At 38.5% G+C, this 27,027-nt stretch overlaps 1 long non-coding RNA gene and 1 pseudogene across 1 annotated transcript; both read right to left on the bottom strand.

Annotated features, from left to right (window-relative positions):
- Window positions 1-3,065: 3,065 nt before the first annotated feature.
- LOC125919432 (uncharacterized) lies at window positions 3,066-25,647 on the bottom strand. The gene is made up of 2 exons (XR_007456780.1): window positions 25,295-25,647; window positions 3,066-3,305 (listed from the first exon to the last, which is right to left on the bottom strand). It is a non-coding gene; the product is annotated as an uncharacterized LOC125919432 (long non-coding RNA).
- Window positions 18,358-18,685, bottom strand: LOC125919431 (FXYD domain-containing ion transport regulator 4-like; annotated as a pseudogene).
- Window positions 25,648-27,027: the final 1,380 nt, after the last annotated feature.

The following is a 27,027-nucleotide window of genomic DNA, read 5'->3' as shown; positions in this document are numbered from 1 at the left end:
CTGGTTCCGATTCTGTGTCTCCCTCTCTCTCTGCCCCTACCCCGTTCATGCTCTGTCTCTCTCTGTCCCAAAAATAAATAAAAAACGTTGAAAAAAAAAATTTAAATGCCCACTGTATCAAGGACAGTATTCAGCACTGAGAATATAAAAGTGAATAAGACAGCCAATTGGCCCATTGTAGAATTTTTATTCTAAAACAGGGCAGGTATCCCAAAAGAAATAATTATGATACGTGTTATAATAGAGATAGGTACAATGTGAGCCTAATGGAAGAAGTATTAGTTCTGCTTGTCTGGGAAATCAAGTCTATCTCCCTCACTAGATTCCTTAAGGGCTAAGATTCAAATCATTTTAATCTTCTTGTTCTCAATATTTGGCATGACTCCTTGTACACAGGTGTTCAATATTTGGTTAATTTAATCTAAATACTTATCAAAAGAATCATTTTTACTAGATTCTCTGATGTGCCTAATGATTTTTATAGGATAAAAGTTCAAATGCAATACACATATCCATTAATATTTCTTCCTATTTGATAGAAGTCTCCACCCTTATCTAGTAATGTATGAGTGTGTATTTGCTGTACTTCCAAAATGTGTTTAAGGTACCTTGAAAATTAAAATACAGACATACCTGGGGCACCTGGGTGGCTCAGTTAGTTGGGCATTTGACTTCAGTTCAGGTCATGATCTCGCCGTTCGTGGGTTCTAGCCCCGCATTTGGCTCTGTGCTGACAGCTCAGAGGCTGGAGCCTGCTTTGGATTCTGTGTCTCCTTCTCTCTCTACCCCTTCCCCACTCATGCTCTCTCTCTCTCTCTCTCTCAAATATAAAAACATTAAAAAATTTTTTTAATACAGACATACCTTAATATATATTTTTCCAAAGAAAACATATAAATGGCCAACAGATATATGAGAAGACATTCAATATTACTAAACATCAGGAAAATGCAAAACCACAATGAGATAGCACCGCATACCTGTTAGAATGGCCATTATCAAAAAGTCAAAAGATAACAAATATGGGAAAGGACATGGAAAAAAGAGAACCCTTGTGCACTGTTGGTGGGAATATAAATTGGTGCCTCCATTATAAAAAACAATTTGGAAATTCCTCAAAAAATTAAAAACAGAACTACCATGTGAGCCAGCAAACCTACTTCTGGGTATATATCCAAAGGAAATAAAATCACTGTCTTGAGGAGACATCTGCTTTCCTATGTTTACTGTTGCATTATTCCTAATAGCCAATGTGTGGAAACAACGTAAGTGCCCTTTGACAGATGAATGGATAAACAATGTGATGGAAAGACAGATATCATGGAATATTATATATATATATATATTTCATTGCAATATTATAAAATATAGGACTCATAGAAACAGAGAAAAGAAAAATTGTTGCCAGGGGCTTTTTTTGGGAAATGTAAGTGACAGTTGTTAACATTTTAGAACAGAATTTTCATATAATTTCATACTTTTTCACTAGGTGGAAGTGATTGCCTTAATCCAGACAGGTAGAGCCATGTTTGACAAGGATCTGCATCCTAATTTTTTTTCCAAAAAATATACTGCTACCCACTGGGAGGCTTTAGCCCAAGGAATATAGTTGTAGCTTCATTTTAGCCTGAAATATTAGGAATATAGGACCTAGAGAAATAAATAGAATTAAAAAACCCTGGGCACCGTACCTCCTTAGGAATGCCTGTAGAGATAGGCAATATTGATTTTCAGTTGTGTTGATGATGTGATGAATGTGCTGAGCATGAGTTATTTTCTGATGGGTGAAAAGGAGACTTCTAAGCCCAGATCAGTAAACTTGTTTTTAATGCATCTCTAGCTGCCAGCTTTGAAATTACATATTTTTATCCTTACAAAGAAAACTAAAATAATCCTTCAGAATTTTCAAAGTTTAAGACCATCTCCTCCTTCCTTCTACTACTTCCCTTCCCACCTTTTGGACTTGAATTTTATCTCCTCACTTTGATTAGTGATTTTCAGTTTAAACAATGTATTTTATTCATTCATTCACTCATTCATTTTTTGATAAAAGTTGTAATATTTAAGTGTACAACATGATGTTTTGATACAAGTATACATTACAAATATGAAATAATTAGCACAATCAAGCTAATTAATGTATCCATTACCTCCCATAGTTATGGTGTGTGTGTGTGTGTGTGTGTGTGTGTGTGTGTAGTAAGAACACTTGAGATCTACTCTCAGTAAATTTCAAGTACACAATACATTATTATTAGCTATAATCACCATGCTGTACATTAGGTCTCCAGAACTTATTCATCTTATAACTGAAAGTCTGCACCCTTTTATCAATTATCTCCCCTTTTCCCCCACCCCTAGCCTCTGGTAATCACCATTCTACTCTGTTACTATGCGTTTGACCTTTTTTTTTTAGGATCCACATGTAAGTGATACCAGGCAATATTTGTCTTTTTCTGTCTGGCTTATTTTACTTAGTATAAAACCCCACCCAGGGTTCATCTATATTGGTGCTATATATATAACTTTCTTGATCCATTCATTTGTTGATCAATCGGTATCTTAGCTATTGTGAATAATGCTGCAGTGAACATGGGAGTATAAATATCTCTTCAAGAAAATGGTTTCATTTCTTTTTTTTTTCTTTTTTTTAACGTTTATTTATTTTTGAGACAGAGAGAGACAGAGCATGAATGGGGGAGGGTCAGAGAGAGAGGGAGACACAGAATCGGAAGCAGGCTCCAGGCTCTGAGCCATCAGCCCAGAGCCCGACGCGGGGCTCGAACCCACGGACCACGAGATCGTGACCTGAGCTGAAGTCGGACGCTTAACCGACTGAGCCACCCAGGTGCCCCATCATTTCTTTTGGGTATATATCCAGAAGTGGAACTGCTAGATAAGAAAGCTATTTTTATGGTTGCATAAATTTTCCTTAAGGAAAAGGTTGCTATTAATTATTACTCTTGATTGCAAATGAGACTAACACAATTTAAATGAGTTTAAGCAAAAGAGCAAATGAGTAGATTGTCTGAAAGTTCAAATACAGCTGTATCCTGAGGCCAGACCAATATTGGCAACGTTTATTTTCTCTGTCTCCACCCTGCTCCCATTTGTTAGTTTTCTCCTAATATAAGACAGACTCCATGAGGTTTCAGAAAATTATCATGTGTGACTCCATGTTACATCCTAAGCTAGCAACTTCTGCAGAAGGAATCCTCTCTACCATCATTCAGCTATGGCCAGATGAGTGAGGCCCTTGGAATTGTAGCCCATCAGAATCATAGGAAGTGGAGGAGGAGGAGTTCCTGTAAAGAAGAGATGCTGGATTAAAAAAAAAAAGTTTAATGTCCAGTACAGTAGTAGAAAAACATAACATCAGGTAATACATATAGTCCCAGAAAGTTTTTAGACCTGCATATGGGGCCTTTGACAATTAGTATTCTTCAAAGGTTGAGAGGGTTGGTGGGAAGGGGAAACAGCAACCTTCTATCCTAGAACTAGTAACCTTGCATCATGGGAATTTGTATTGTGCCAACCTTACAGGCTACTTGTTCCACGGATCAACTCTTCTATTTTGCTGTTACCTCAGATAACATGTTTAGCTCTTATTCTGAATATATCATGTATGAGACAGGATAAATGGGCCCTAATATGGCATGCAGTTCTTCTCTAAAGCACTCTGAAATCCTGGGAAGACTGGGGTTATAGCATATGCTCCAGTGAGCCTGTTAAGATTACTCATGATGACTCTAGGCTCTGTTTGGAACTCTTTCTGAAGTGAATAAACAGATGGCTAGCAGTGGCTAAAATTGAAAGTAGTTTTTAAAATGCTGAGAATCAATTACTTTAATATTCTCCAAGCTTAAATATCCTTCAAAAATGAGTGGACAGTATTTACTAAGAAATATGTTCCTTCTGGAATGAATTCAACTCAAGGAGAGCAAATGTGCTGTAATATTCTTAGACATGAATTCAAAGTGATGTGAAAAAAAGAATTACTGGTTTCATATCCCTATCACAGAAGTCTTGAGGCATAATTAATTGATGATGATTGCTTCAGAAATATTCTGAGCCAAGACTCCACCAAAAAAAGAGTAGTACTTTTCTCATTAGCTTTCTAATAGCACATATTATTCACAAGAAATTCATAGGAATGGGCATGCTATGTCTTAGAAAAATGACCCATTTAGGGTATGCTTGAGCCAGAAACAGCAAAATGGTGGGAAAGGCAAGTTTATGAATCCTAGAAACTATGCCAGTAGGATTTTCTGAGGGCCAAAAAAAGATAATGAATCAGCCAGTCCAGCTGTGAGAATGCAGCTGTGAGACTGCTGAAGGAAATGATGAAGTAAAAGGCAAGCTCATGAAATGACATGCCACCAAGCTGAGAGCAGTGTTAGCATGCTGGAGGACAAAATAAGTTATTTCTAATGACTCTGGCAATTTAGAGATTTGGATCTAAGAAAAAAAATTCAACAAGACCAGTAACAAATTAGTATCAAATAAGCATCAATAAGGACCAACGTAGGGCTGTAGGCAGAAGTTGAGCAGCAATGGAGCAAAGTATACCACACTCTCTAATAGAGAGTTTATAGTATGTACAGAGTATCTTGTCCAACTAATTCACTTTGAACTAATGCACATATTTAAAAAAATAAATAAATAAAAATAAAAACAAAGTCTTGCCCAGGGAGGATGTTTCCATTGTTTCTTGCTACTTAACAAATTACCCCCCAAAAATAGTGCCTTAAAATTGGTTATTTGCTCACAATTCTGTAAGTTGGGCAAGCCTCAGCAAAGATAGCTTGTCACTGCTCCACATGGCGTCAGCTAGGGCAGAGCAACTATGACTAGATAATCTACTTCCAAGATGGCCTTACTCAGAAGCAGGCAAGTTGGTGTAGCTGTCGGTTAGAAGATCAGCTGGGCCTGTTGGCCAGGGTTTGGTTCTCCTCCTCATGGTCTCTCCATGTGGCTAGGTTGGGCTCATGGAGAGGCCATGTGGAAGACAACTGCTCACAGATGGCAGTTTCAGGGTAAACATATTACACAGCAGCTGGCTTTCCCCAGAAGGCTAGGTCTTCCTAAGGCTTAAGCCTGGAACAAGCACAGTGTCACTTCCTCTAAATTCTCTTGGTTAAAGTAGAGCCAGCCCAGATCCAACAGAATACCACACAGGTGATGAATACAGAAGCCATGGTTCAGTTTACCACAGAGGAGATGTGACTTATGCAAAGTTAACTATATGCTACTATTAATTAGAGGAAAAGTTGATGCTAATAAGCCTGTAAAATAAAGCATAGGGGAAAAGAGACAGACAGACAGGCAGAGAGAGAGAGAGAGGGAGAGAGAGAACTGTTTTGTATGGCCAACATAGAAGAAAAAGAACAGAAAAAGAAGAAAAAAAAAAGACAAAGGAAAATAGGCAGAAATAGTAAAATAATGATCCCATTATAAGGACCATGGTCAAATCGCAGCTTCACAACTTAAAAGAAACCTAAAAATTTTAGAGATAAGTCAGAGGAGAGCAGTAATTAGGACTAGAGAATAGGAAAATAAAATTATGATGAAAACTTTTAAAAATAAAATTATATACCTGGAGAAAAGAGACTGGAGAGTGACTGAATAATGATCCTCAAAGCAGTCTATCAACATTCACCACCAATTTCTATGCTCCAAGAACAGAAAAAGAGGATGGCAGTTTAAATTGATCATATAAGGGGTGCCTGGGTGGCTGCATTGGTTAAGTATCTGACTCTTGATATCAGCTCAGGTCATGACCTCACAGCTCATGGGATTGAGCCCCCAGTGAGATTCTGTGTTAAGAGTGTAGACCTTGCTTGGGATTCTCTCTCTCCCTCTCTCTCTGCCCCTCCCCTGCTTGCTCTCTCTCTCTCTCTCTCTCTCTGTCTCTGTCTCTCTGTCTGTCTGTCTCTCTCTCAAAATAAATACACATTTTTTAAATGTTAATAAATCAATCATATAAGATTTAGGTTGAAAGAATTTCCTGGAACAGATGATGGATTAGAAAAATGAGAAATAAAAATTTCTTTCCAAAAATCCTTGAGAGGCTACAATTAAATATATGAAAAAGTTTTTCTTCCCTGGAAAAAAGGAACCCTCCATGATGACCGTCTCCTATGAAACTGAAACTACTAGGGAATAGTGAAGTTCTCTATAGGTCACTTGTCTATACCTTTCCACCTGCATAACCCTTTTATGCCCCTGCTCTTGCTCCCTGCCCTATATCCCATCTAGACTGCAAATTTCTTGAGGGCAGGATTATGTCTTGATCTTTTCCCAGCATCTACAACTTGCTCTCAACGGAATATGCTCAATACAGAAAGTGTTTAGATACTTTTGCCCATGGCAACTGATTGTATGCTAAGCATGATGATTGAATAATTGTTCATTTATTCAACTGACATTTACTGTATATTGACTTTCTGCCAGACACTACACTACATGTAATGACATACTGAGATCAGTAAAACAAACATAGCTTTTGTCCTTATAGTATGGTAAGAAAATATAAATACATACATATGTATAGTTTTTGAAAAAAAACTATAGGATGATATGAGAGATTAAAATAGGAGGACCACTGACCTGGGAGATAAAATAGTGATTATGAGCACAGGCTCCAGAGTTGTACTCCCTGCAAGTTTCTTAACAATGTAAACACTAAGTTTTTTGATCTGTAAATGGGGATAATAATAATACCTATATCATAAAATTGTTATAAAATTCAACTTGGTATAATGTCAGTGTCCACTAGACTCGTTTTTGGTTATTGATTTTCTTTTCTGCGCTGTTCTGTTTGTAAGGATTGATTTTTCATAGAGGTCTTCCTCAAATATTGACTTTTGTTTTATCTTAGATGTCTTCAAAAAACAAAGAGAAATTTTGCTTTTTTATTTTTAATAGGTTAAAATTCATTCTATTTTGCAATTACCATAAAGGTCCACTGGACCCTTTGAAAATCTATGATAAATTATGGAATCTTAGTGATCTTATTTTTCTTGTATCTTGAAATATTTTGCTATTTCATCAACCTTAGAATAAGTTCATCACTGCTAACCAATTATTCTCAACTGCAATTTTAAAAAAGACTAAACCAAGGGGCACCTGGGTGGCTCAGTCGGTTAAGTTACTGACTCCATTTCGGCTCAAGTCTAGATCTCATGATTCATGAGATCAAGCCCCTCTTTGGGCTCCACGCTAACACTAGGGAGCCTGCTTGGGATTCTCTCCCTCTCCCTGCTCCTCCTCTGCTCTCATTCTATCTCTCTCTCTCTCTCAAAAATAAATATTTTTTAAAAAGAGTAAAATAATGGGGCACCTGAGTAGCTCAGTCGGTTAAGTGTCTGACTTTGGCTCAGGTCATGATTTCACAGTTCATGAGTTCAAGCCCCAGGTCAGGCTCTGTGCTCAAAGCTCAGAGCCTGGAGCCTGCTTTGGAGTCTGTGTCTCCCTCTCTCTCTGCCCCTCCCCCACTCACACTGTCTTTCTCAAAAATAAACATTAAAAAAAATTTTTTTAAAGAGTAAAATAATAAGAAAATGGAAGAAATATTAAATTACCTATAGCAATAGTGAAAAAATGACCGCTTGCATAACATTGTTCCACTTCATTTTCCTTTTCTTCAGTTTCTTATTGTACTGACCAAAGTATTAAATCATCTTTCGGGGCACCTGGGTAACTCAGTTGGTTAAGCTTCCAACTCTTGATTTTAGCTCAGGTAATAATCTCACAATTGTGAGATCAAGCCCTATATCGAGCTTTGAGCTGGGCATTGAGCCTGCTTAAGATTCTCTCTCTATCCCCCCTCACTCTGCCCCTCTCCCACTAGTTTGCATGAACAGTCTCTCTCTCTCAAAAAGAAAAAAAAAAAAGTACTCAAAAAAAAATACTCAAAGTATTGAATCATCTTTGAGTCATTAGAGCAAGCAACTCTTGATATTGGAGTTGTGGGTTCGAGCTCCATGTTGGGTGTAGGGATTATTTTAAAATAAAATCTAGGGCCACCTGGGTGGCTCAGTAGGTTGAGTCCTGACTCTTGATTTTGGCTCAGGCCATGATCCCAGGGTCATGGGATCAAGCCCCATGTCAGGCTCTGAGCTGAGCATGGAGCCTGCTTAAGATTCTCTCTCTCCCTCTGCCCCTCTTCCCTGCTTGCGTGCTTTCTCTCTCTCTCTCAAAAAGAAAAAAAGAAAAGAAAAGAAAATCTAAAAAAGAAGAAGGCATTAAAAATATAGGGAAGACTATCTTTAAGTCTTTTTTTAAGCTTTTTAAAAAATACTTTTAGGAGATTTGAGTGTACAAGTTCAGGAAGTAAGAGCATTCAGAGATAGGGAAGTAATACTTGATGTGGCACACATGACAACAAAGAAAAATAGTAAAAGAATAATTAAGGCTCAGGAAACACTCCCCTTGATTATCTTGAAACCCCTCAACTAGATTGTAAACACGGAGAGAGGGCTTTTATAATTTTATATTCTCCCCAAGCTGGACTGGGCTGGGCTCATAGTATGTTTTCAATAAATGATTCATTAATTGAGAGAAATGGACTCAAATCAGTCCTTCATGTCACTAAAGTGGAATGGCTAGATGTATGAATCTTTTTTATATAAAGTTTATTTGTTTACTTTGGGAGAAAGGGTATGAAGGAGGGGGGGAGAGAGAGAGGGAGAGAACCTTATGCAGCTCTGCACCCTCAGTACACAAAGCCCAATGCAGCGCTCGAACTCACAAACCTGTGAGATCATGACCTGAGCCAAAATCAACAGTTGGGGGCTGAACTGACTGAGCCACCCAGGCTCCCCTGGCCAGAAGAGTGAATCTTGTAGTCTGATTATCCTGGGTTCTAATTCCTGCTCTGCCACTTAACTACGTTTTACTTTAACTTAGCCCTCTGAGTCTCAATTTCACAATCTATAATAGAGAGAAACTAACACAATCTACCTCATAAGACTGATACAATTCTTAAATGAGCTAATACAGGTGAAATACTTAGCAGAATGCTCAGTAAGTGTTAGCCTCTATTATTTTTTTCCCTAGTTAACAGATATTTTTCATCAGCACAGCAGTCAAATGTACAAAACCAAATGTCAACAGCATTAAAACAATAGTCTCATATGACTATTATTTTCTAGAGCAGAAGCCAGCTTTTCATTTATTGTTATGATTTATGATGGGATTACATTTGTCAAGGGAATGAATTTAAAATCTGGGCCTGGCTTTCCCCTAATAAACCAGGAAAGAGACTTCCTTAGGAATCATCGAATGACACTGAATTAGATCTTTTAAAAGCAAAAGGAAGAATAAAATTCCTTTTATCATGTGAAAAGAGATTAGCATTCATACCACAGGAAAACAACCTTCTTCAGGATCAACTTGATATAATGTATGCACAACAGAAATGTTATAATAATATTCATTTCCACTTCTACCAACTCTTCTCCATGCTTAATAAAAATGAAGCTTAAACTCTTAAAGGCCTAGAGATTATGAATTTGGAAAACACTTAAAACTGTAGTTGCTGGGGCAGCTGGGTGTCTGACTTCGGCTCAGGTCATGATTTCACGGTTCGAGTTTGAGCCCCACGTTGGGCTCTGTGCTGACAGCTCAGAGCTTGGACCCTACTTCAGATTCTCTGCCACCCTCTCTGTCTGCCCCTTCCCCACTCACACTCTGTCTCTCTCTGTCTCAGAGTTGCTATCTCTGAGATGCAGTGAAATTTTTTTAATTGAAGTATAATTAACATAAAATGTTATATTAGTTTCAAGTGTATAATGTAATGATTTAATATTATAAATCGCAACTTTAAAGAATTAAAAAGAAATCTTTGTAGCACAAAATAATACTGTGTGCTGAAATACATGTGAAGTGAATATAAAATTTAATACACTTTAAAAAATGAAGCTTAGGGGCGCCTGGGTGGCTCAGTCGGTTAAGCAGCCGACTTCGGCTCAGGTCATGATCTCGGGGTCCGTGAGTTCGAGCCCCGTGTCGGGCTCTGTGCTGACAGCTCAGAGCCTGGAGCCTGTTTCAGATTCTGTGTCTCCCTCTCTCTGACCCTCCCCTGTTCATGCTCTGTCTCTCCCTGTCTCAAAAATAAATAAAACGTTAAAAGAAAAATGAAGCTTAGAAAAAAACATTTTTCTCAAGATATCTGCCAACTAGGTGAGAACAATAATATTAATAATGGTATTGATAATAAAGATAGTTAGCACTTAATCAGTACCATAAGTATTCCACATGAATTATCTCATTGAATTATCATGCTGATACATATTATATACGAAAAAAAACAAAAACAAAAAAAAAATACATGAACAGTTTTAAGAAGTTGATCCCAAGAATAAGAAGGGTGAATGAGATAGACATTATGATGTACCACCCAGATCTCTCATCACTGAAGGACTTGTTGCTCCAGCTGCTAGGAGAACTGTTGGCAGACAGCCCTACCATGTGTTAACACCTTTCAGAAATTGCCTCAATCAGCCAGCCGTCAGCTGTCAGCCAGCCCCTTCCAGGATTGTCTGAGAAGCAGAGAGCAGCTTTGCCGGAAACCACGCCCTTTCCAGGATAGCCCATCTCCAATGACTGGCTGCTGCTGGAGTATAAAGACTTGGCTATCTAGGGCCAACTTAGGACACCACTGAAGGGCTAGTCCAGCTTCAGAGCTCTTTGTGGGGTCAGATGAGATTGTGGTTGGTACGCATCACAGCTGGACTTATCCCTCTGCTTCCTTCCCCATGTTTTGACAAGTTTTGATCCCAAGGGCCCTGCCTAATAAACATCCTTCACTCTGTCTCAGAGTCTGCTGCCTGGGAAACCCAACTTTCAACACTGCAAGTCAACTACTAACAAAAGACTATCTTTACTCACACAAAATATCTTATGTCTTTAATAATACATGTTCCTAATTTACTTCTTGTAAAATATGGAATCACAAACAAGTTATATTATTCTTAGTCTTATTCTGCACACTTCCATAGTCCACAGGATGTAGAGAAGATGGCCACGGGACAGCTATGCTCTGACACACAGAGCACAGAAATAGTTCTAGCATACAGTGTAGGTGAACATTGGGAAACAAAATTTGACAGACTGAAGGTGATAACTAATCCTCTAACCAAAAGAAAATAAAAATAAAGAAAAGTAGGGTCTTCCTCTGGAATAAAGGACAAATGTAAGTAATACATTCTGATTGGGAAATTTTTAATTATAGAAATTTTACAAAATTAAAAAGGAAAGGGGCACCTAGGTGGCTCAGTCAGTTAAGTGTCTGACTCTTGATTTCGGCTCAGGTCATGATATCAGTTTGTGAGTTTAAGCCTGGAGTTGGGCTCTGAACTGACAGCACAGAGCCTGCTTGGGATTCTCTCTCTCTCTCTCTCTCTCTCTCTCTCTCTCTCTGTCTTTCTCTCCCCCCCCCCCACTTGTGTGCACTCACTTGCTCTCTCGCTCTCTCTCTCTCCCCCTCTCTCTTCTCTCTCTCTTGCCTGCTCTCTCTCAAAATAAATAAACTTAAAAAAGAAAAAAGGAGAGGCACCTGGGTGGCTCAGTTGTTAAGCATCTGACTTCCACTCAGGTCATGATCTCAAGGTTTGTAAGTTCAAGCCCCAAATCAGGCTCTGTGCTGACAGCTCAGAGCCTGGAGCCTGCTTCGGATTCTCTCTCTCTCTGCCCCTCCCTGCTTATACTCTGTTTCTCTGTCTCTCTCTCTCTCTCTCAAAAATAAATAAACATGAAAAAAAATTTAAAAAGTAAAAAGAAAAAAGGAAAGATATACTCTTTCTTCACCTCAACTCTTGTCCCACTTCCCAGAGGTTATCACTGTTGGTTTGGTGTGCATTATTTTCAGAACCTTTTCCATGAGTATTTAATTATAGGTTTGAATGTGATTTTTTAAATAAAAATGGAATTTACAGTATGCATTGTTCATCAGCGTACATTATGGAAGGTAATCTGCTTTACTCAAACCACTGATTTAAATGTCAATCACATATGGGCCTCTGGGTGGCTCAGTCAGTTGAGTGTCTGACTCTTGATTTCTGCTGAGATCATGATCTCACAGTTAGTGGGATCAAGCCCCACATCAGGCTATTCACTCTCACCAAGAAACCTGCTTGGGATTCTCTCTCTCCCTCTCTCTCTCTGCCCCTCCCCTGCTCACACACTCTCTCTCTCAAAATTAACTTAACAAAAAAATCTCAATAACATCTAAAAACTACCTTCACAGTGATATCTAGACTGGTGTTTGACCAAACATCTGGGCACCACAGATGTTGATACATAAAATTAATCATCACAAGACCACCTCTTGTCAACTTGGCACTCTTTAAACCATACTTGATATCTAAATAAACAAAACAAGTGTCTTAGGGGACCTGGTTGGTGCAGTCAATAGGATATGTGACTCTTGATCTTGGGGTTGTGAGTTCAAGCCCCACGTTGGGCGTAGAGTTTACTTTAAAAATTTTTTTAAATGTTTAAGACAAGCATCTTCGGGCTACTATACAAAAGTACCATAGACTGGGTGGCTTATAAACAACAGAAATTTATTTCTCAAGTTCTGAAGTTTGGAAATCTAAGAACAAGATGCCATCATGGTTGAATTCTAATGAGAACCATCTTCTGGTTGCAAACTGCTGACTTTTTTTAAAGTAAGATCTACACCTAATGTGGGACTTGAACTCACAACCCCAAGATCAAGAGTCTCATGCTCTACCAAATGAGCCAGCCCAGGCATCCCAGACTGCTGCCTTCTTATATCCTCAGAGGGCAGAGAGCAGAGAGGGTAAGAAAGCTCTCCTATGACTTTTATAAAGGCACTAAAGCTATTCATGAGGGTTACACCCTCATGCCCTCATCTAATCCTAATTACCTCCCAAAGGCCCCATCTCCTAATACCATCACATTAGAGGGACAGGGTTTCAACATAAGAATTTTCAGGGGAAACAAACATTCAGTCCATAACAATGTGGTTATACTTCTACTTAACATGATACAACTATCCTTCGTACAACTAAAAAAAACATTAAACTGGAGTGCCTCGGTGGCTCAGTCAGTTAAGCATCAGACTTCGGCTTAGGTCATAATCTCAAGGTTTGTGGGTTCAAGCCCCACATTGGGCTCTGTGCTGACAGATCAGAGCCTGAAGCCTGCTTTGGATTCTGTGTCTTCCTCTCTCTGCCCCCCTCCCACTCATTCTCTCTCTCTCTCTCTCTTTCTCTCTCTCGTCTCTGTCTCTCTCTCAAAATAAATAAACATTAAAAAAGAAAAAATTAAAAATAAATAAATAAAATTTAAAAAACATTAACCCTTTCCCCAGAAGAAAATGCAAAGTCCTTGGGTGATGTTCACTCTTCCTGATATCATATAACTTAAATACTATGATGTAAAGTCAAAGCATTTATATTATATGAGATGAGGATAAGAGGGAAAAAAACAAAGATACTTGCTACACACACACATACACATAAACATATTCATAACAAAATAAAGAAGAAATACTCATGATAATTCCAGACCTCATTATTACTGAATATAATACTGGTCATAGCTAGTATTTAAAATTATTCTTCCACTCTGTATTCTGTATTCCCTTTGTCCTTAGCAAGCACCTCAGCTGCTCATGGTTCTTTACCAGGTGGGGTAATTTAACCTTCATTCCTAAAGGGTCTGGGTCATCTCTAGTCCTGCCTGAATTGGGTTGCAGTTTTCCATCAATTTCAACTGTGTGGTAATAATAAAAGATAGCCAGGTGTACCTGGCTGGCTCAGTCAGTAAAACACATAAATCTTTTTTTTTTTTAATTTTTTTTTTTTGAGACAGAGAGAGACAGAGAGAGAGAGCATGAGTGTGGGAGGGACAGAGAGAGAGGGAGATACAGAATCCAAAGCAGGCTCCAGGCTCCAAGTTGTCAGCACAGAATTCAATGCAAGGCTCAAATTCATGAACCACAAGATCATGACCTGAACCAAAGTTGGCCACCCAACCAACTGAGCCACCCAAGCACTCCTAGAACACACAACTCTTAATCTGGGAGTTGTGAGTTCAAGCCCCATGTTGGGTGTGCATATTACTAAAACAAAATAAAATTTAATTTAAAAAATAATAAAAGGGTGCATCATACTCCTGTTTTGGGGTCAGGTCATGATCTCACGGTTTGGGAGTTCAAGCCCCAACGTTGGGCTTCATGCTGTCAGTGCAGAGCCTGCTTGGGATTCTCTCTCTCCCTCTTTACCACTCTCCTGCTCGTGCACTCTCTCCCTCTCTCAAAATAAATAAATAAACTTTAAAAAATAAAAAATATAAATAAGTAATTAAAATCCCAGACATACCTTTCCTCCCCTCCACTGTGAAGTAGCAACCCAATTTCCCCTTGGTAATCAAGATCAATCACCCCAACCAGCACAGTAACTCCTTTCTTTTCCTGTTCAGAGGCATGGGGAACCTAAAGACCAGGTGGCAGTCTTAACTGCCAATTCAGTGGAATAATTGTTGTGTCTCCTAGTAAAGGCATTTTTCCATTTTCCACCAAGGCCTTGAGGCCAGGAGTGCATGAGGTCATAAGGACAGGAAAAAATTTTACTAGTAGTTTACTAGGGCTAATGGTGAGTGGTGCCACTGCCACTCCTTGATTCCTAGACCCATGAAGCCTGGCTATGGGAGAACAGCAGAATATACAGAGCATATACAGCCTCCCAGAGAATCCTGTCCTAGCCCTGCAAGATATTGCCACCTTGCTGGCATTGTAACTGAGTCTTCAAAAGGCCATTCTAGCATTCTATGAAACTAGCTGCCTCAAGATGATGAGAAATATGGTAATACCAGTGAATTCATGAGCATTGGCCCACTATCACACTTCATTTGCTGTGAAGTTAGTTCCTTGATCAGAAGCAATACTGTGTGAAATACTAGTGATGGTGGATAAGGCATTCTATAAGTCTATGGATGGTACTTTTGGCTGAAGGATTACATGCAGGGAAGGCAAATCCATATCCAGAGTATCTATTCCAGTGAGAACAAAATGCTGCCCCTTCTATGATGGAAATGGTCCAATATTATCAACCTGCTAGCAGGTAGGTGGCTAATCACCCCAGGGAATGGTGCCACACTGGAGAATCTCTGCTTCTAGCGGATTGAGCAGTCAGCAGTGGCCTTAGCCCGGTCAGCTGTGGTAAGTAGAAGTCCATGTCATTGAGCCCATGAATAACTTCAATCCCCACTACCATGGCCACTTTGTTCATGAGCCCATTGGGCAATGACAGGTGTGGCTTGAGAAAGAGACTAACTGGTATCCATAGAATGAATATGTCATCCTATCCACTTGGTTATTAAAATCTTCCTCTACTGAGGACATACTCTGGTGATCATTCACATGAGACACAAATATCTTCACATTTTTTACCCTTTCAGCAAGGTCTATCCACATACCTCTTCCCCAAATCTCTTTGTTACCAATTTTCCAATCATGTTCCTTCCAAGTCTCTGACCAGCCAGCCAAACTACTGGCCACAACCCATAAATCAGTGTATAATCACTAATCTGGCCATTTTTTACTTCCAAGAAAAATGAACAACCAGGTGCACTGCTTAACATTCTGTCCAGTGAGAGAATTTCCCTTCACCATTGTCCTTTATGTCCCAGAAAGGAGCTGTAGTACTACAGCTGTTCATTTTCAAGTGGTGCCTACATATCGCACAGAACTACCTATAAATCAGGCCTACAATTTCTTTTCCTCTGTCAACTGATTGTAGGAAAGTCCCCATGAGGCCAGAGGCACAGGCTGGGAAAGAGAAGGCAATATAGTAGGAATGGGGATACTTTCATATCTGCACTATGAATGTAGCTCATTCATTTAACAGCTGGATAGTATTCCATTTTATCCTTATACCATAAAACAACTATCCCATTGTAATGGGTTTTTAGCTTGCCTCTAATTTTTTTTATTTTGCTTTTAAAATGTTCCAGAGAATGAATGAATATATATATCCTTGTGCACTTGTGAGATTTCCATAAAAAATTTAAAAATACAAATAGAAAATAAGATATCAACTATGACAACTAGATTGGCTACCCTAGAACAAAGATGCATCAAGAGGCTCAAAGAACCATTCTGAAATCTATTACAAATATCTCCCACCAACCACTCAGAAAAGAAACTAATGAAACTCTCGAGAGAATGTGTGTATATGTACATATTTTACCACTTAATACTGTTGCACTAACATTTAAACCAATATAAGAGCAATTATTTTTGTCTACAGTTTTGAGTTGGCTTAGTACTGTCACTGAATAAATTTTGGGTATTCAATAGTCAGAATATAATACAAATTACTTAAAAGTCTTCTGTTGGCTGCTTCCAAAAATTACCAAGTATATCAGTTACCTATTCAGTATTTCTGATGATTATTTCCATCCCAAGAGATGTCCCAATCTTAAGATTAATTAAGGGCTTCACTTCAAATTCAACAGATAAGTTATTCTTACACCTCCACATAATAATATATCTTTTCTAACTTTGCCAAACTAGTGATCTTACAATTTATACTTCACAAATCAAAGAAATTTATTCCATTCCAGCCAAGAGTATAATTTTTTTCCAATTTCTTTTATGAAGGACTTCTAAGTTTCATACATTAGCAGTTGGTTATATTTCATCTGACTAAGCGGAGAATAGTCATCTCATACATGAGCAGCTAAAATGTGTATCTCTATTTACAGTCCTTAGTAGAGATTTTGTAGAGATTCCACCTCTGAATCACATAGCAGAAACTTCAGGCAAAGTTTTAAATCTTTGTCAGCTTCAAAACAAACCAACTTTCTTTCAAGCTAAAGATGGGGAGGTCTCTTCTTCGGTGGATCATCTACAAGCAGAGGCTGCTTGTTACTCACAAAATCTTAAAAGTGAACCACCTTGTGAAAATAGCTTAAATTCCATCATCTGAGATTTTATTTGGAGTCTTTAAAGACTTTCAGTCTTCTAAAAAAATCTCTTAAAATACAAATTCCTGGAATAGTTAATCCCTTAAGCCAAGAGAGCAACTACCATCTTCATTAAACAATTTAGAAATGAGACACAGGATTTGGGCAGAGATAAAATCAAGAGAAAAACAATTTTTTTGCCTACTTTTCAATTTTATCAATAGTCTACTTTCATAACATTTCAGGTAATAAATGAATCAGAAATATAAATACATATTAACAGGTTTATATATTAACTTATCTTCTAAAACATTTCAAAATACCAATCTGATAAGTCTAGAGAATGACTTACTTATAGATATCACTTCTGTTAGGCACATTTTCTTTTCAACTCATGAACTTTCTATATCTTGTTCCTTCTAGAAATCATAAATACTTGCTAACTCTGAAGAATAGATCGTTTTTTATTCTCCCATCCCTCTTGAGCTAAGCATTATCTTAACTTTTATCATGATCCTGGATTGCTCTCCTTTAGTTTTACCACCCATATGTATATCCTTAAATAAAAGAATTTAGTTTTGCCTATTTTTGAACTTTATAGAAATGGAATCATACTGTACATACTCTCTTTTTCTCCATATTGTTTCTGATAGCTGTACGTTGTTCATTTTAATTTCTGGATATAAGTATACTTCAATTTATTCCTCCCTTGCACAGTTAATGGATATATGTAATGTTTCCATTGGGGGTCATTATGAACAATGCTGTTATTATAAGTACTGTTAAACATGAACTCTGGTAAACATAAGCACACAATATATTCCTAGGAGAATTGTTGTGTCATAGAATATGAGTGTCTCAGTTTTATTGATAATGCAAACTAAGTTCCAAAGTGGTTGTGCCAACTTACACTGTTACTAGAAGTGTATGAGAGCTCCTGTTGCTTCTTATCCTGACCAACCTCAAATTTTTCTAATTTTCAAAAATCTGGTATGTATACATTGGTATCCCACTAGTCTAAATAACCCTAATTAGGAAGGAAGCTGAATACTTTTTTCATATATTTTATCAACCATTTAGATATCCCTTATTATGAAATGGTGAAATGCCCTTCACTTTTCTTGCCCTTTTTTCTATAGGGTAGTCTTTTTTTTTTTTTAAGAAGTTCTTTATTCTGGATACTAGTATGTACTTGATTGATGTTACAGGTTGCAAAAATCTTCTATTCTGTGCCTTTTCTTTTTGTACTGTCTTTTGACACTTTTTAAAAAAAAATTTTAGGACAGCCTCTTGATCAGAAGGGAGCCTAAAGGCCCACCCTTGGAGAGAAAGGCCATCATGAAGGGTAAAGCCTCCAAGCGGGGAGAGAACAGCATTGGAGCTGGTACCAAGCGTGCCACGAAGCTGGCCGTGTGCTCAGCAAGTACTGGCAGAGCCTGGAGTGATGAGTGGGGTGGCTTTCTCAGGTAAGGGGCTGTGCTTCTGATTGTACTTATATCTGCATTTTCCATTCATGGCGATCAAGATTCCAGCAATGCACAGGAGCCCTCCAAAAATCATCCCACCCACCTGCAGGCTTTCCCTGTCATAGTAGAAGGGACTTTGGCATCCAAGGCAGGCAGCCCTGCCAGTGTGAAGAGAAGGCCCCAAGTCACTCTCTTCATGACACAGCTGGAGGGCAGGGCTGGGAGCCATTTTCCTGAGCTCACCTGAGAGCTGGGTGCAGAAAGCAGGTCTGAAGAGGTTCCTGGGGCTGTCTTGACAATTTGGGGGTAGGCAATTTTCCCTTTATGTTTAATGCCAATTTCTTTTTATTTCATATAGATACCCAATTGTTCCAGTACCAATATTCCAGAGCAAGAAGAAATTCTTCTGAGTTCTTTCTTTTCCTTTAATGTAGGTGTAGGAAACTTCTAGCCCTTAACTCAATTGCTTTCAGCTCATAGAGAAGGCAACAAGAAGGGGTTCAGTTTATTCCTAAAGTTGCTAAAACTCAAAAGAGTTGATTTCTTTAAATTGTTAGTTGTAATAATATGAGGCTGAAATGTGGAAATGGGTTTTTCTATCTAAATTTTTTAACGTTTATTCATTTTTGAGACAGAGAGAGACAGAGCATGAATGGGGGAAGGTCAGAGAGAGGGAGATACAGAATCTGAAACAGGCTCCAGGTTCTGAGCTGTCAGCACAGAGCCCGACGCGGGGCTCGAACTCACGGATCGCAAGATCGTGACCTGAGCCGAAGTCGGACGCCCAACTGACCGAGCCACCCAGGTGCCCCATGGGTTTTTCTATCTAAAACAGATATCTAACTTGCCTAACTTATAGTATAGAAAATAGGCTTAAACTATATTGAAAATAAAACGGATAAAAAATATTCCTAGACTTATAACATTTAATGTAATTCAATTCAACAAACACTTAAGAAGTAAAATATTTTATAACATTTATTTTATACCTAAAGATTATGCACATTTAACTCTTTATTTTTGCTATCTTTGTAAATAAATAGAGTTTTGAGACTTGTTTTACCCTCAAGGTTTGGGCAGAATTGAGGCCATATCTCTATCTCATAGACTCTATCCTATTGTCATGGCACCTTCATACTTGAATCTTCTCTGCAACATTATTGCCCAGTGGTCAACTAATTTGAAGACTCAGTATTGAATTTGACTGATCTGTACTTTTTCCATTTACTGAACAAAATTCGACTTGGAGGTCCACCCAGAAGCAACCTTCTTCCTCCTGTTGACTTTTCTAATCTTGCCTTCTTCACACTAAATAACACTAAGATTCTTTCATTCTTCTTGATGTCCTAATTTCATATCCCCTTGTCATCCTAACCGACCAGCAGAAAGTAGAATAAACCATCACCTTCTTTACTTCACATATAATACCTCCATTAATGTATTTGTTTTTTGAGAAGCTACTTTTCATTGCTGCTTTTGCATGCCATCCACAACTAATCATAATAATGACATAAAATTAAATATCTATTTGTTAACACTAGCAAATAGCATTTTGTTCCTATTTTAAAAGTGATTGAGTCTAATATTCCTGTATTTCTCTCATTCTTAAAAGTAACCTTAATTATGTTGCCTGTGTACTTACAGTTCATTTCAAATGGTTTAAAATTCACACACACACACACACACACACACACACACACACACATTTCTTGAGAGGAAATAAAATCATTTCTAGTAAAACATATATCTAAGTGAGTTCTATATTTCACTCTTTAACATGTAGAGATTTTTTGGCCACTTTTTTTCTTCACTATTCTTTTTTTTTAGTGAGGCAAGGAAAATTCTGTTTCTCTGCTTAGTCACATTCTCAGCATGTGAATGGGACAACACCTTTGCCCCTCTCAGAAAGATTTTTTTCTAGCATAGCCAGTCATAATTATGAAGTCTTTCCTTTATTCAATTATAAAGGTTTCTTTTTCTTTTTGAAGAATTACGACTGATGCTCCAAAAAACTCAATTATGCCTAGCAAAATTCCATTATCTCATTTCCCAAGGGGTACTAGAGCCCTGCCCCACCAGCCAGGATACACAAGAATTCTGTTTTAAAGCAGTTCCACATGAATGCCTATTTCTCCCTTGTGTTCTCCATGGCTGGGAACCACCTCTTTGAAAAACACAATGCCATGCTGAATGTGCATTTTTCATTAAAATGTGACCTGTTTCCAGGCTGGTATCTGTGCTCCACATTCAACTAACCCTTTGGCCAAATTCACACCCACATATTTTGGACATTCTTCTGGCCTAAAACTGCACCCAGAGCATCTGTTCTGTGCAAAGGATTAATGAAAAAAAAATGTGTGTGCAGGTCAGAAGCTAGTCTAGTGACTGCACATCTCCCTTCAGATGCTTCATCAGCTCACAAAATGTATGAGACAACTATCAGCCATATGGAGTTTATGGCTTACTTTAAACCTTAAATCTTTTAAACTTATAGATGGGAAGGCCACGAGAAAAATGAAAAAACAAAAACAAATCTTGGAGAACATTTTCCTTCTGTTTTAGTTCTTGGCCGTTTGGTAATCTCTGATGGTGTCTAATATTAGACTCTTAAAGAAAATCTTTTCCTTAGGCTGTTCTATTATAATCAAGAGTCTAAGAAAAGATTGGGTTATTTTTTCTATGATTAGAAAAGAACAAGAAAAATATAATTTTAAATATCAAAATAAGTGGAGGGGAAAGCTTGTGTACATTTTCCTTTACTCAAAAGTCTTCATTTTCCTCTTTCCTCTGCATCACCTCTAGAAAGAAAACCCATAAAGGCAACCAATTTGGAAAGCAGAACCTAAAACATGTTTAAGGAAAATGTATTTTTTAAATATAGATGTTTTTTAAAAATAAGTAAATAAAAATATAGATGATATGAATATATATATATATATTTTTTTCACTTAATGTAGTGTATTAAGAGTGCACTAAAGACTATGTCTGGACATTATTCTCAAATAAAATCTCCCAAATTAAGGTGTGCCTGAGTGTCTCAGTCAGTTAGGCCTCAAGCTCTTTCTTGGTTTGGGCTTGGGTCATGATCTCACAGTTGCTGAGTTCGAGCCCCACATCCTACTCCACACTGTCAGTGTGGAATCTGTTTGGGGTTTTTCTCTCTCTCTCTCTCTCTCTCTCTCTCTCCCTCCCTCCCCCACTCACTCTTTCTCGCTCTCAAAATAAATAAACTTTTAAGAAAATCTCCCAAGTTATACTATACAAATCCTCAGCTAAATTTCCCTTTTGCATATAGAGAGTTAAATGATCATAAACATGACTAAAAAAAGCCTCTCCTGTTTTTGCCTAAGGAGATGAGTTTAGGGACTATATAATCTTTCATATTCAAATATGTAACATTTCTCTTTATCCTTCTGCTATATGCCATGGCCATTTGCCACCCAGGCAGGAAGGAGCCAATGTCAACAGACATCTGCAGCAGAACCCTATGAGATACTTAGACCAAAACAGTGAGGACCCTCCATTCTGGCCACCAGATGTTGTAGCCATTTCTCTAAATGTCCTGTTTGTGACCTTGACTCTTTAGTTCCCCTTCACAGCATTCTATACTTGAAAGAGCTACTATGATTGCCTCTGATTCTCCCTTCCAGTCTGAATACAGAAGGGAGTCTCCTCCTCACTGCCTCAACCCCCACCTCACCAACCTTAGAGAGGCAAGAATAGAACCTAAGAATTGATCAACAAATACTGCAGGGGTGACAGTGAAACTATTGTGGAATTCTTGGTTCCTAACCCCCTGCCTTAAGAATAAACTAATACAAAACACTGACACAACTTTGGAAGAAAGCAATTTCAACTATATCACCACAGCATTGGCCAAAGACATAGTGAAAGTAATGCTGCAAAAAAAAAAAAAAAAAAAAACTAAAGGAAAACAGCAAATGCTAATCCCTGAGATATGGTTTTCATTTTCCAACCTAGCAGAACTCAGGTGCAGCTTTGGTTTATTGTGAATCAAATCCCTTAAAAGGTAACAGGGGTCTACAAAAAAAAAAAAAAAAAATACATCTTCCAATGTCTGTCTTTTCCTTTGAAGCCAGACACTGGATATTTACATTTTAAACAGTTTTCAACATTCTTTTCACGTTTTTAATTTAAATTGACACCTTTTGAGGGTTAGTGAAATGAGATGCAAACAGAATTAACAAATCTATATGTTTGCTTTTTTTTCAGGTAGCAGAGCAGAAAAGATAGCTGTTTGCTAAAAATTATTATCCCAGAGCACCCCCTTATGGCAAATGCACTAATGCAAGTGCTTCCGTAGAAAAAGTAAAAAAAAAGTGTTTCAAACCTTCAGTATACGGAGGTAAATATTGCTTTTCCACTCTTAAGATCTTTTCTTCATTTTTCTTTCTTTTTTTTTTTTAATTTTTTTAATGTTTATTTATTTTTGAGACAGTGACAGAATGCGAGTGGGTTAGGGACAGAGAGAGAGGGGGACACAGACTCCAAAGCAGGCTCCAGGCTCTGAGATGTCAGCACAGAGCCCAACGCGGGGCTTGAACTCAGGAGCTGTGAGATCACGACCTGAGCCGAAGTGGAGCTGAAGTCAGACACTCAACCGACTGAGCCACCCACGTGCCCCTCTTTTTTGTTTTTATTTTTTAATATAAGCTCTACGTCCAGTGTGGGACTTGAACTCACAACCCCAAGACCAAGAGTCACATGCACTACTGACTGAGCCAGCCAGGTCCCCCTTTTCTTTATTTTTGTTGGGAAATTAGAAAGCATCTTGCCACTCAAAAGAACAGTCTCATTTCACTTCATAGATAGATTTATTTACTACTTCAAAAATAATTTCTTTCATGCTAGAACATGGAATCCTATACTTTAGATTCACCCAATAATGGCAAACCTAAATTAACCCAGTTTTTATACTTCTGTTGAACTTAATTCTCAAATGGCTTTCCTCTACCACCAGCTGAACTTGAAGTATTTTGTCAAGTGCCATCTTTCACTAAACCATGCATACCCACTAGCCTCTGAATTCCTCTTGGGTGTCATCTTCATAACCCATACATGTTACAAGTGCCATACGAGTTGTTATTTACTAAACAGAATCATTAAGTCCTATTGTTAAGATAGATCATGAACTGTCGCAGCTATAAGTGTGATTCTCTGGTGGGTTTTTGCTGAAGCTAGAAAGACAAGAAATGAGATAGTTCTGCCCCAAGCAGGCAAATGTTTATAATAATTTAGCACAACCAGAAATTCATACATAACTTCTATTTTTCTAATCCATTATATATTTTTTTCTTCAAATGTTTATTTAAATTCTACTTAGTTACATATAGCGTAATACTGTTTTCAGGAGTAGAATTTAGTGATTCATCACTTACGTATAATACCCAGGGCTCAACACAACAAGTACCCTCCTTAATACCCATCACCCATTTAGCCCATCCCCCATCCACTTCTCCCCATCAACCCTGGGTTGTTCTCTATCATAAAGAGTCTTTTATGGTTTTCTAACTCATTATTTAGATTCTTCAAGTTTTCTATATGTGTTAAGAATACATCTCTGTGTTCTTGTGTTAAACATTAGAAAAAAGCATTTAAATTTAAATGTATGATAGAATTTGGTTTAACAGCATCTTTAAATGCTAATCAAAAGAATATTCAATATTGAGTTTCTATATCCCTCTGAGAAAACATCCTCATTATTAATTTATAATCACCTTATCCTGAGGGCATGATATAAATCCCATCATAACAGAGTTCCAAAAAGGTCAGGCCTACAACCCTAAGTCCTTAGAAGCCTTAGTCCTACAGCTAGATGAGACCTCAGTGTTCAACACAGGACCAAACCCAGGGGGTAGTGACTTGAGAAATAGGCTCACAGGTACAAGATTAAATACCAGGTTAGAGGGGAGCAAGGGGATTATTATTAGACAAAAGGCCCAAACAAACCACATGTCCAAACCAGCTATTCCCCAGTGTAAGAGTGGGCCAGCTACCACCAGGGTTTGGATCCTCATGGACAGAGTTGGGGCAGGGTAACCTCCCTAAAACATCCAAGAGTTGGTACATGCTGAGAGGTAAGTCCCAGTAAATGTTCTTGAAGAGTTCCAAGTAGCAAGCCAGGTAATCAAGATCAGTGCAGTCCAGTGGAAAGAAAGCATGATCTAGAGCCAGTAAAGGAGCCAGGGTAGGCCCTAGGCAATGACCATATATGGAATTTGCCCATTTTTTGGCTGTTGTGTAGGGCTGGATAAAAGGTACAGGGTGAGAGTGGGAGAGACAGAAACAGAGAGACAGAGACTAACAGATTGACAGACTGTTTAGCCCCAAGTTGGAACTCTTAAAATGTTCGCTTCCTTTTCTTCCTCCCAACAAGAAGTCGCAGCACTCAAAAAAGAACATAAAAGGACACCTGGGTGGCTCAGTCAGTTGAGTGTCTGACTCTTGATTTCGGCTCAGGTCATGATCTCATGATTTGTTGGATGGAGCCCTGCATCAGGCTCTGTGCTGACAGCTCAGAGCCTGCTTGGGATTCTCTCTCTCCCTCTCTCTCCCCAAGTAGATAATCTTTAAAAAACAAAACAAAACAGGGGCACATGGGTAGCTCAGTCAGTTGAGTGTCCAACTTCAGTTTAGGTCATGATCTCATGGTTCACAAGTTCGAGTCCCACATGGGGATCACTGCTGTCAGCACAGAGCCAGCTTCAAGTTCTTCTGTCCTCCTTTCTCTCTCTGCCCCTCCCCAGCTCACATTCTCTTCCCTCAAAAATAAATAAACATTAAAAAAAAAAAAAAAAACAATAGAACATAAAGCTTTCCGCCCCTGGATGCCACTGAGTAACCATCATTAAAGTCTCCCCTCTTACCACCATCATGTCTAAGTCAGAGGCTCCCAAAGAGCCTGAACAGCTGCAGAAGCTCTTTATCAGGGGTTTGAGCTTTGAAACAACCAATGAGAGTGTAAGGGGCTATTTTGAACAATGGGGAATGTTTATGGATTGTGTGGTAATCAGAGATCCAAACACCAAGAACTGCAGACCCTTTGAGTTTGTCACATATGCCACTGTGGTGGATGCAGCCACAAATGCAAGGGCACACAAAGTGGATGGAAGAGTTGTGGAACCAAAGAGGGCTGCCTCAAGAGAAGATTCTCAAAGACCTGGTGCCCACTTAATTGTGAAAAAGATTTTTGTTGGTGGTAATAGAGAAGACACCATCTTCTTAGATGGTGATGAAGAACACCATCTTCTTAGATGGTGATGAAGAACACCATCTAAGAGATTATTTTGAATAGTATGTGAAAACTGAAGTGACTGACATCATGACTGACCAAGGCAGTGCCAAGAACAGTTTTGCTTTTGTAACATTTGATGACTATAACTCCGTAGACAAGATTGTCTTTCAAAAGTAACACACTTTGGGGCGCCTGGGTGGCTCAGTGGGTTAAGCATCCAACTCTTGATTTCAGCTCGGGTCATGATCTCATGGTTTGTGAGTTGGAGCCCCGTGTTAGGCTCTGCACTGACAGTGTGGAGCCTTCTTGGATTCTTTCTTTCTCCCTCTATATCTGCCCCTCCCCGACGCTCGGACATGCCCTCTCTCTCTCTCTTTCCTCTCCCACTCATGTGTGCTCTCTCTCTCAAAATATATATACCATACTGTGAATGGCCACAACTGCAAAGTAAGAAAAGCCCTATCTAAGCAAGAGGTGGCTAGTGCTTCATCCAGACAAAGAGGTTGAAGTGGTTCTGGAAAACTTTGGTGGTGGTTGTGGAGGTAGTTTTGGTGGGAATGACAACTTTGGTCATGGAGGAAACTTCAGTGAGCTGGTGGCTTTAGTGGAAGTCCAGGTGGTGGTGGATATGGTGGCAGTGGAGACAGCTATAATGGATTTGGTAATGATGGAAGCAATGGAAACTATAATGATTTGGGCAATTATAACAATCAATCTTCAAATTCTGGACCCTCAAAAGGGAGAAATTTTGGATGCAGAAGCTCTGGCCACTATGGCGGTGAAGGCCAATATTTTGCCAAACAATGAAACCAAGGTGGCTATGGTGGTTCCAGCAGCAGCAGTAGCTATGGCAGTGGCAGAAGGTTTTAATTACTGCCAAGAAACAAAGCTTAGCAGGAGAGGGAAGCCAGAGAAGTGACAGGGAAGCTACAGGTTACCACAGATCTGTGAACTCAGCCAAGAACAGTGGTGGCAGGGCCTAGCTGCTGTATACAAAGAAGACATGTTTTAGACAATACTCATGTGTCCATACACATGGGCAAAAAACTCGAGGACTGTATTTGTGACTAAGTGTAAACAGATTATTTTAGTTTCTGTTCTGTAGAAAATGTAAAATATTCCAACAAAGGGTTTTAATGTAGATTTTTTTTTTGCACCCATGCTGTTGATTGTTAAATAGCCTGATCATCTGTCTTTAAAAAACACACAAAACATAAAATGTGGAACACTTCCTCCCTCACTTTGCCTAAAGGTCTATCATGACTTCATATCATTCTTACTATTCATTATTTCAAAGAGACAACTTTTTTTTTCTAAAATCAATCCAATGGGTTCGTCCTGACTCGTCGTTCATAATCTGATCTT

This window comes from Panthera uncia, chromosome B4, assembly GCF_023721935.1.
Source record: "Panthera uncia isolate 11264 chromosome B4, Puncia_PCG_1.0, whole genome shotgun sequence".
NCBI lineage: Eukaryota > Metazoa > Chordata > Mammalia > Carnivora > Felidae > Panthera > Panthera uncia.
The sequence above is the reverse complement of the archived record's forward strand: the minus strand, read 5'-3'. Positions and strand labels throughout refer to the sequence as shown.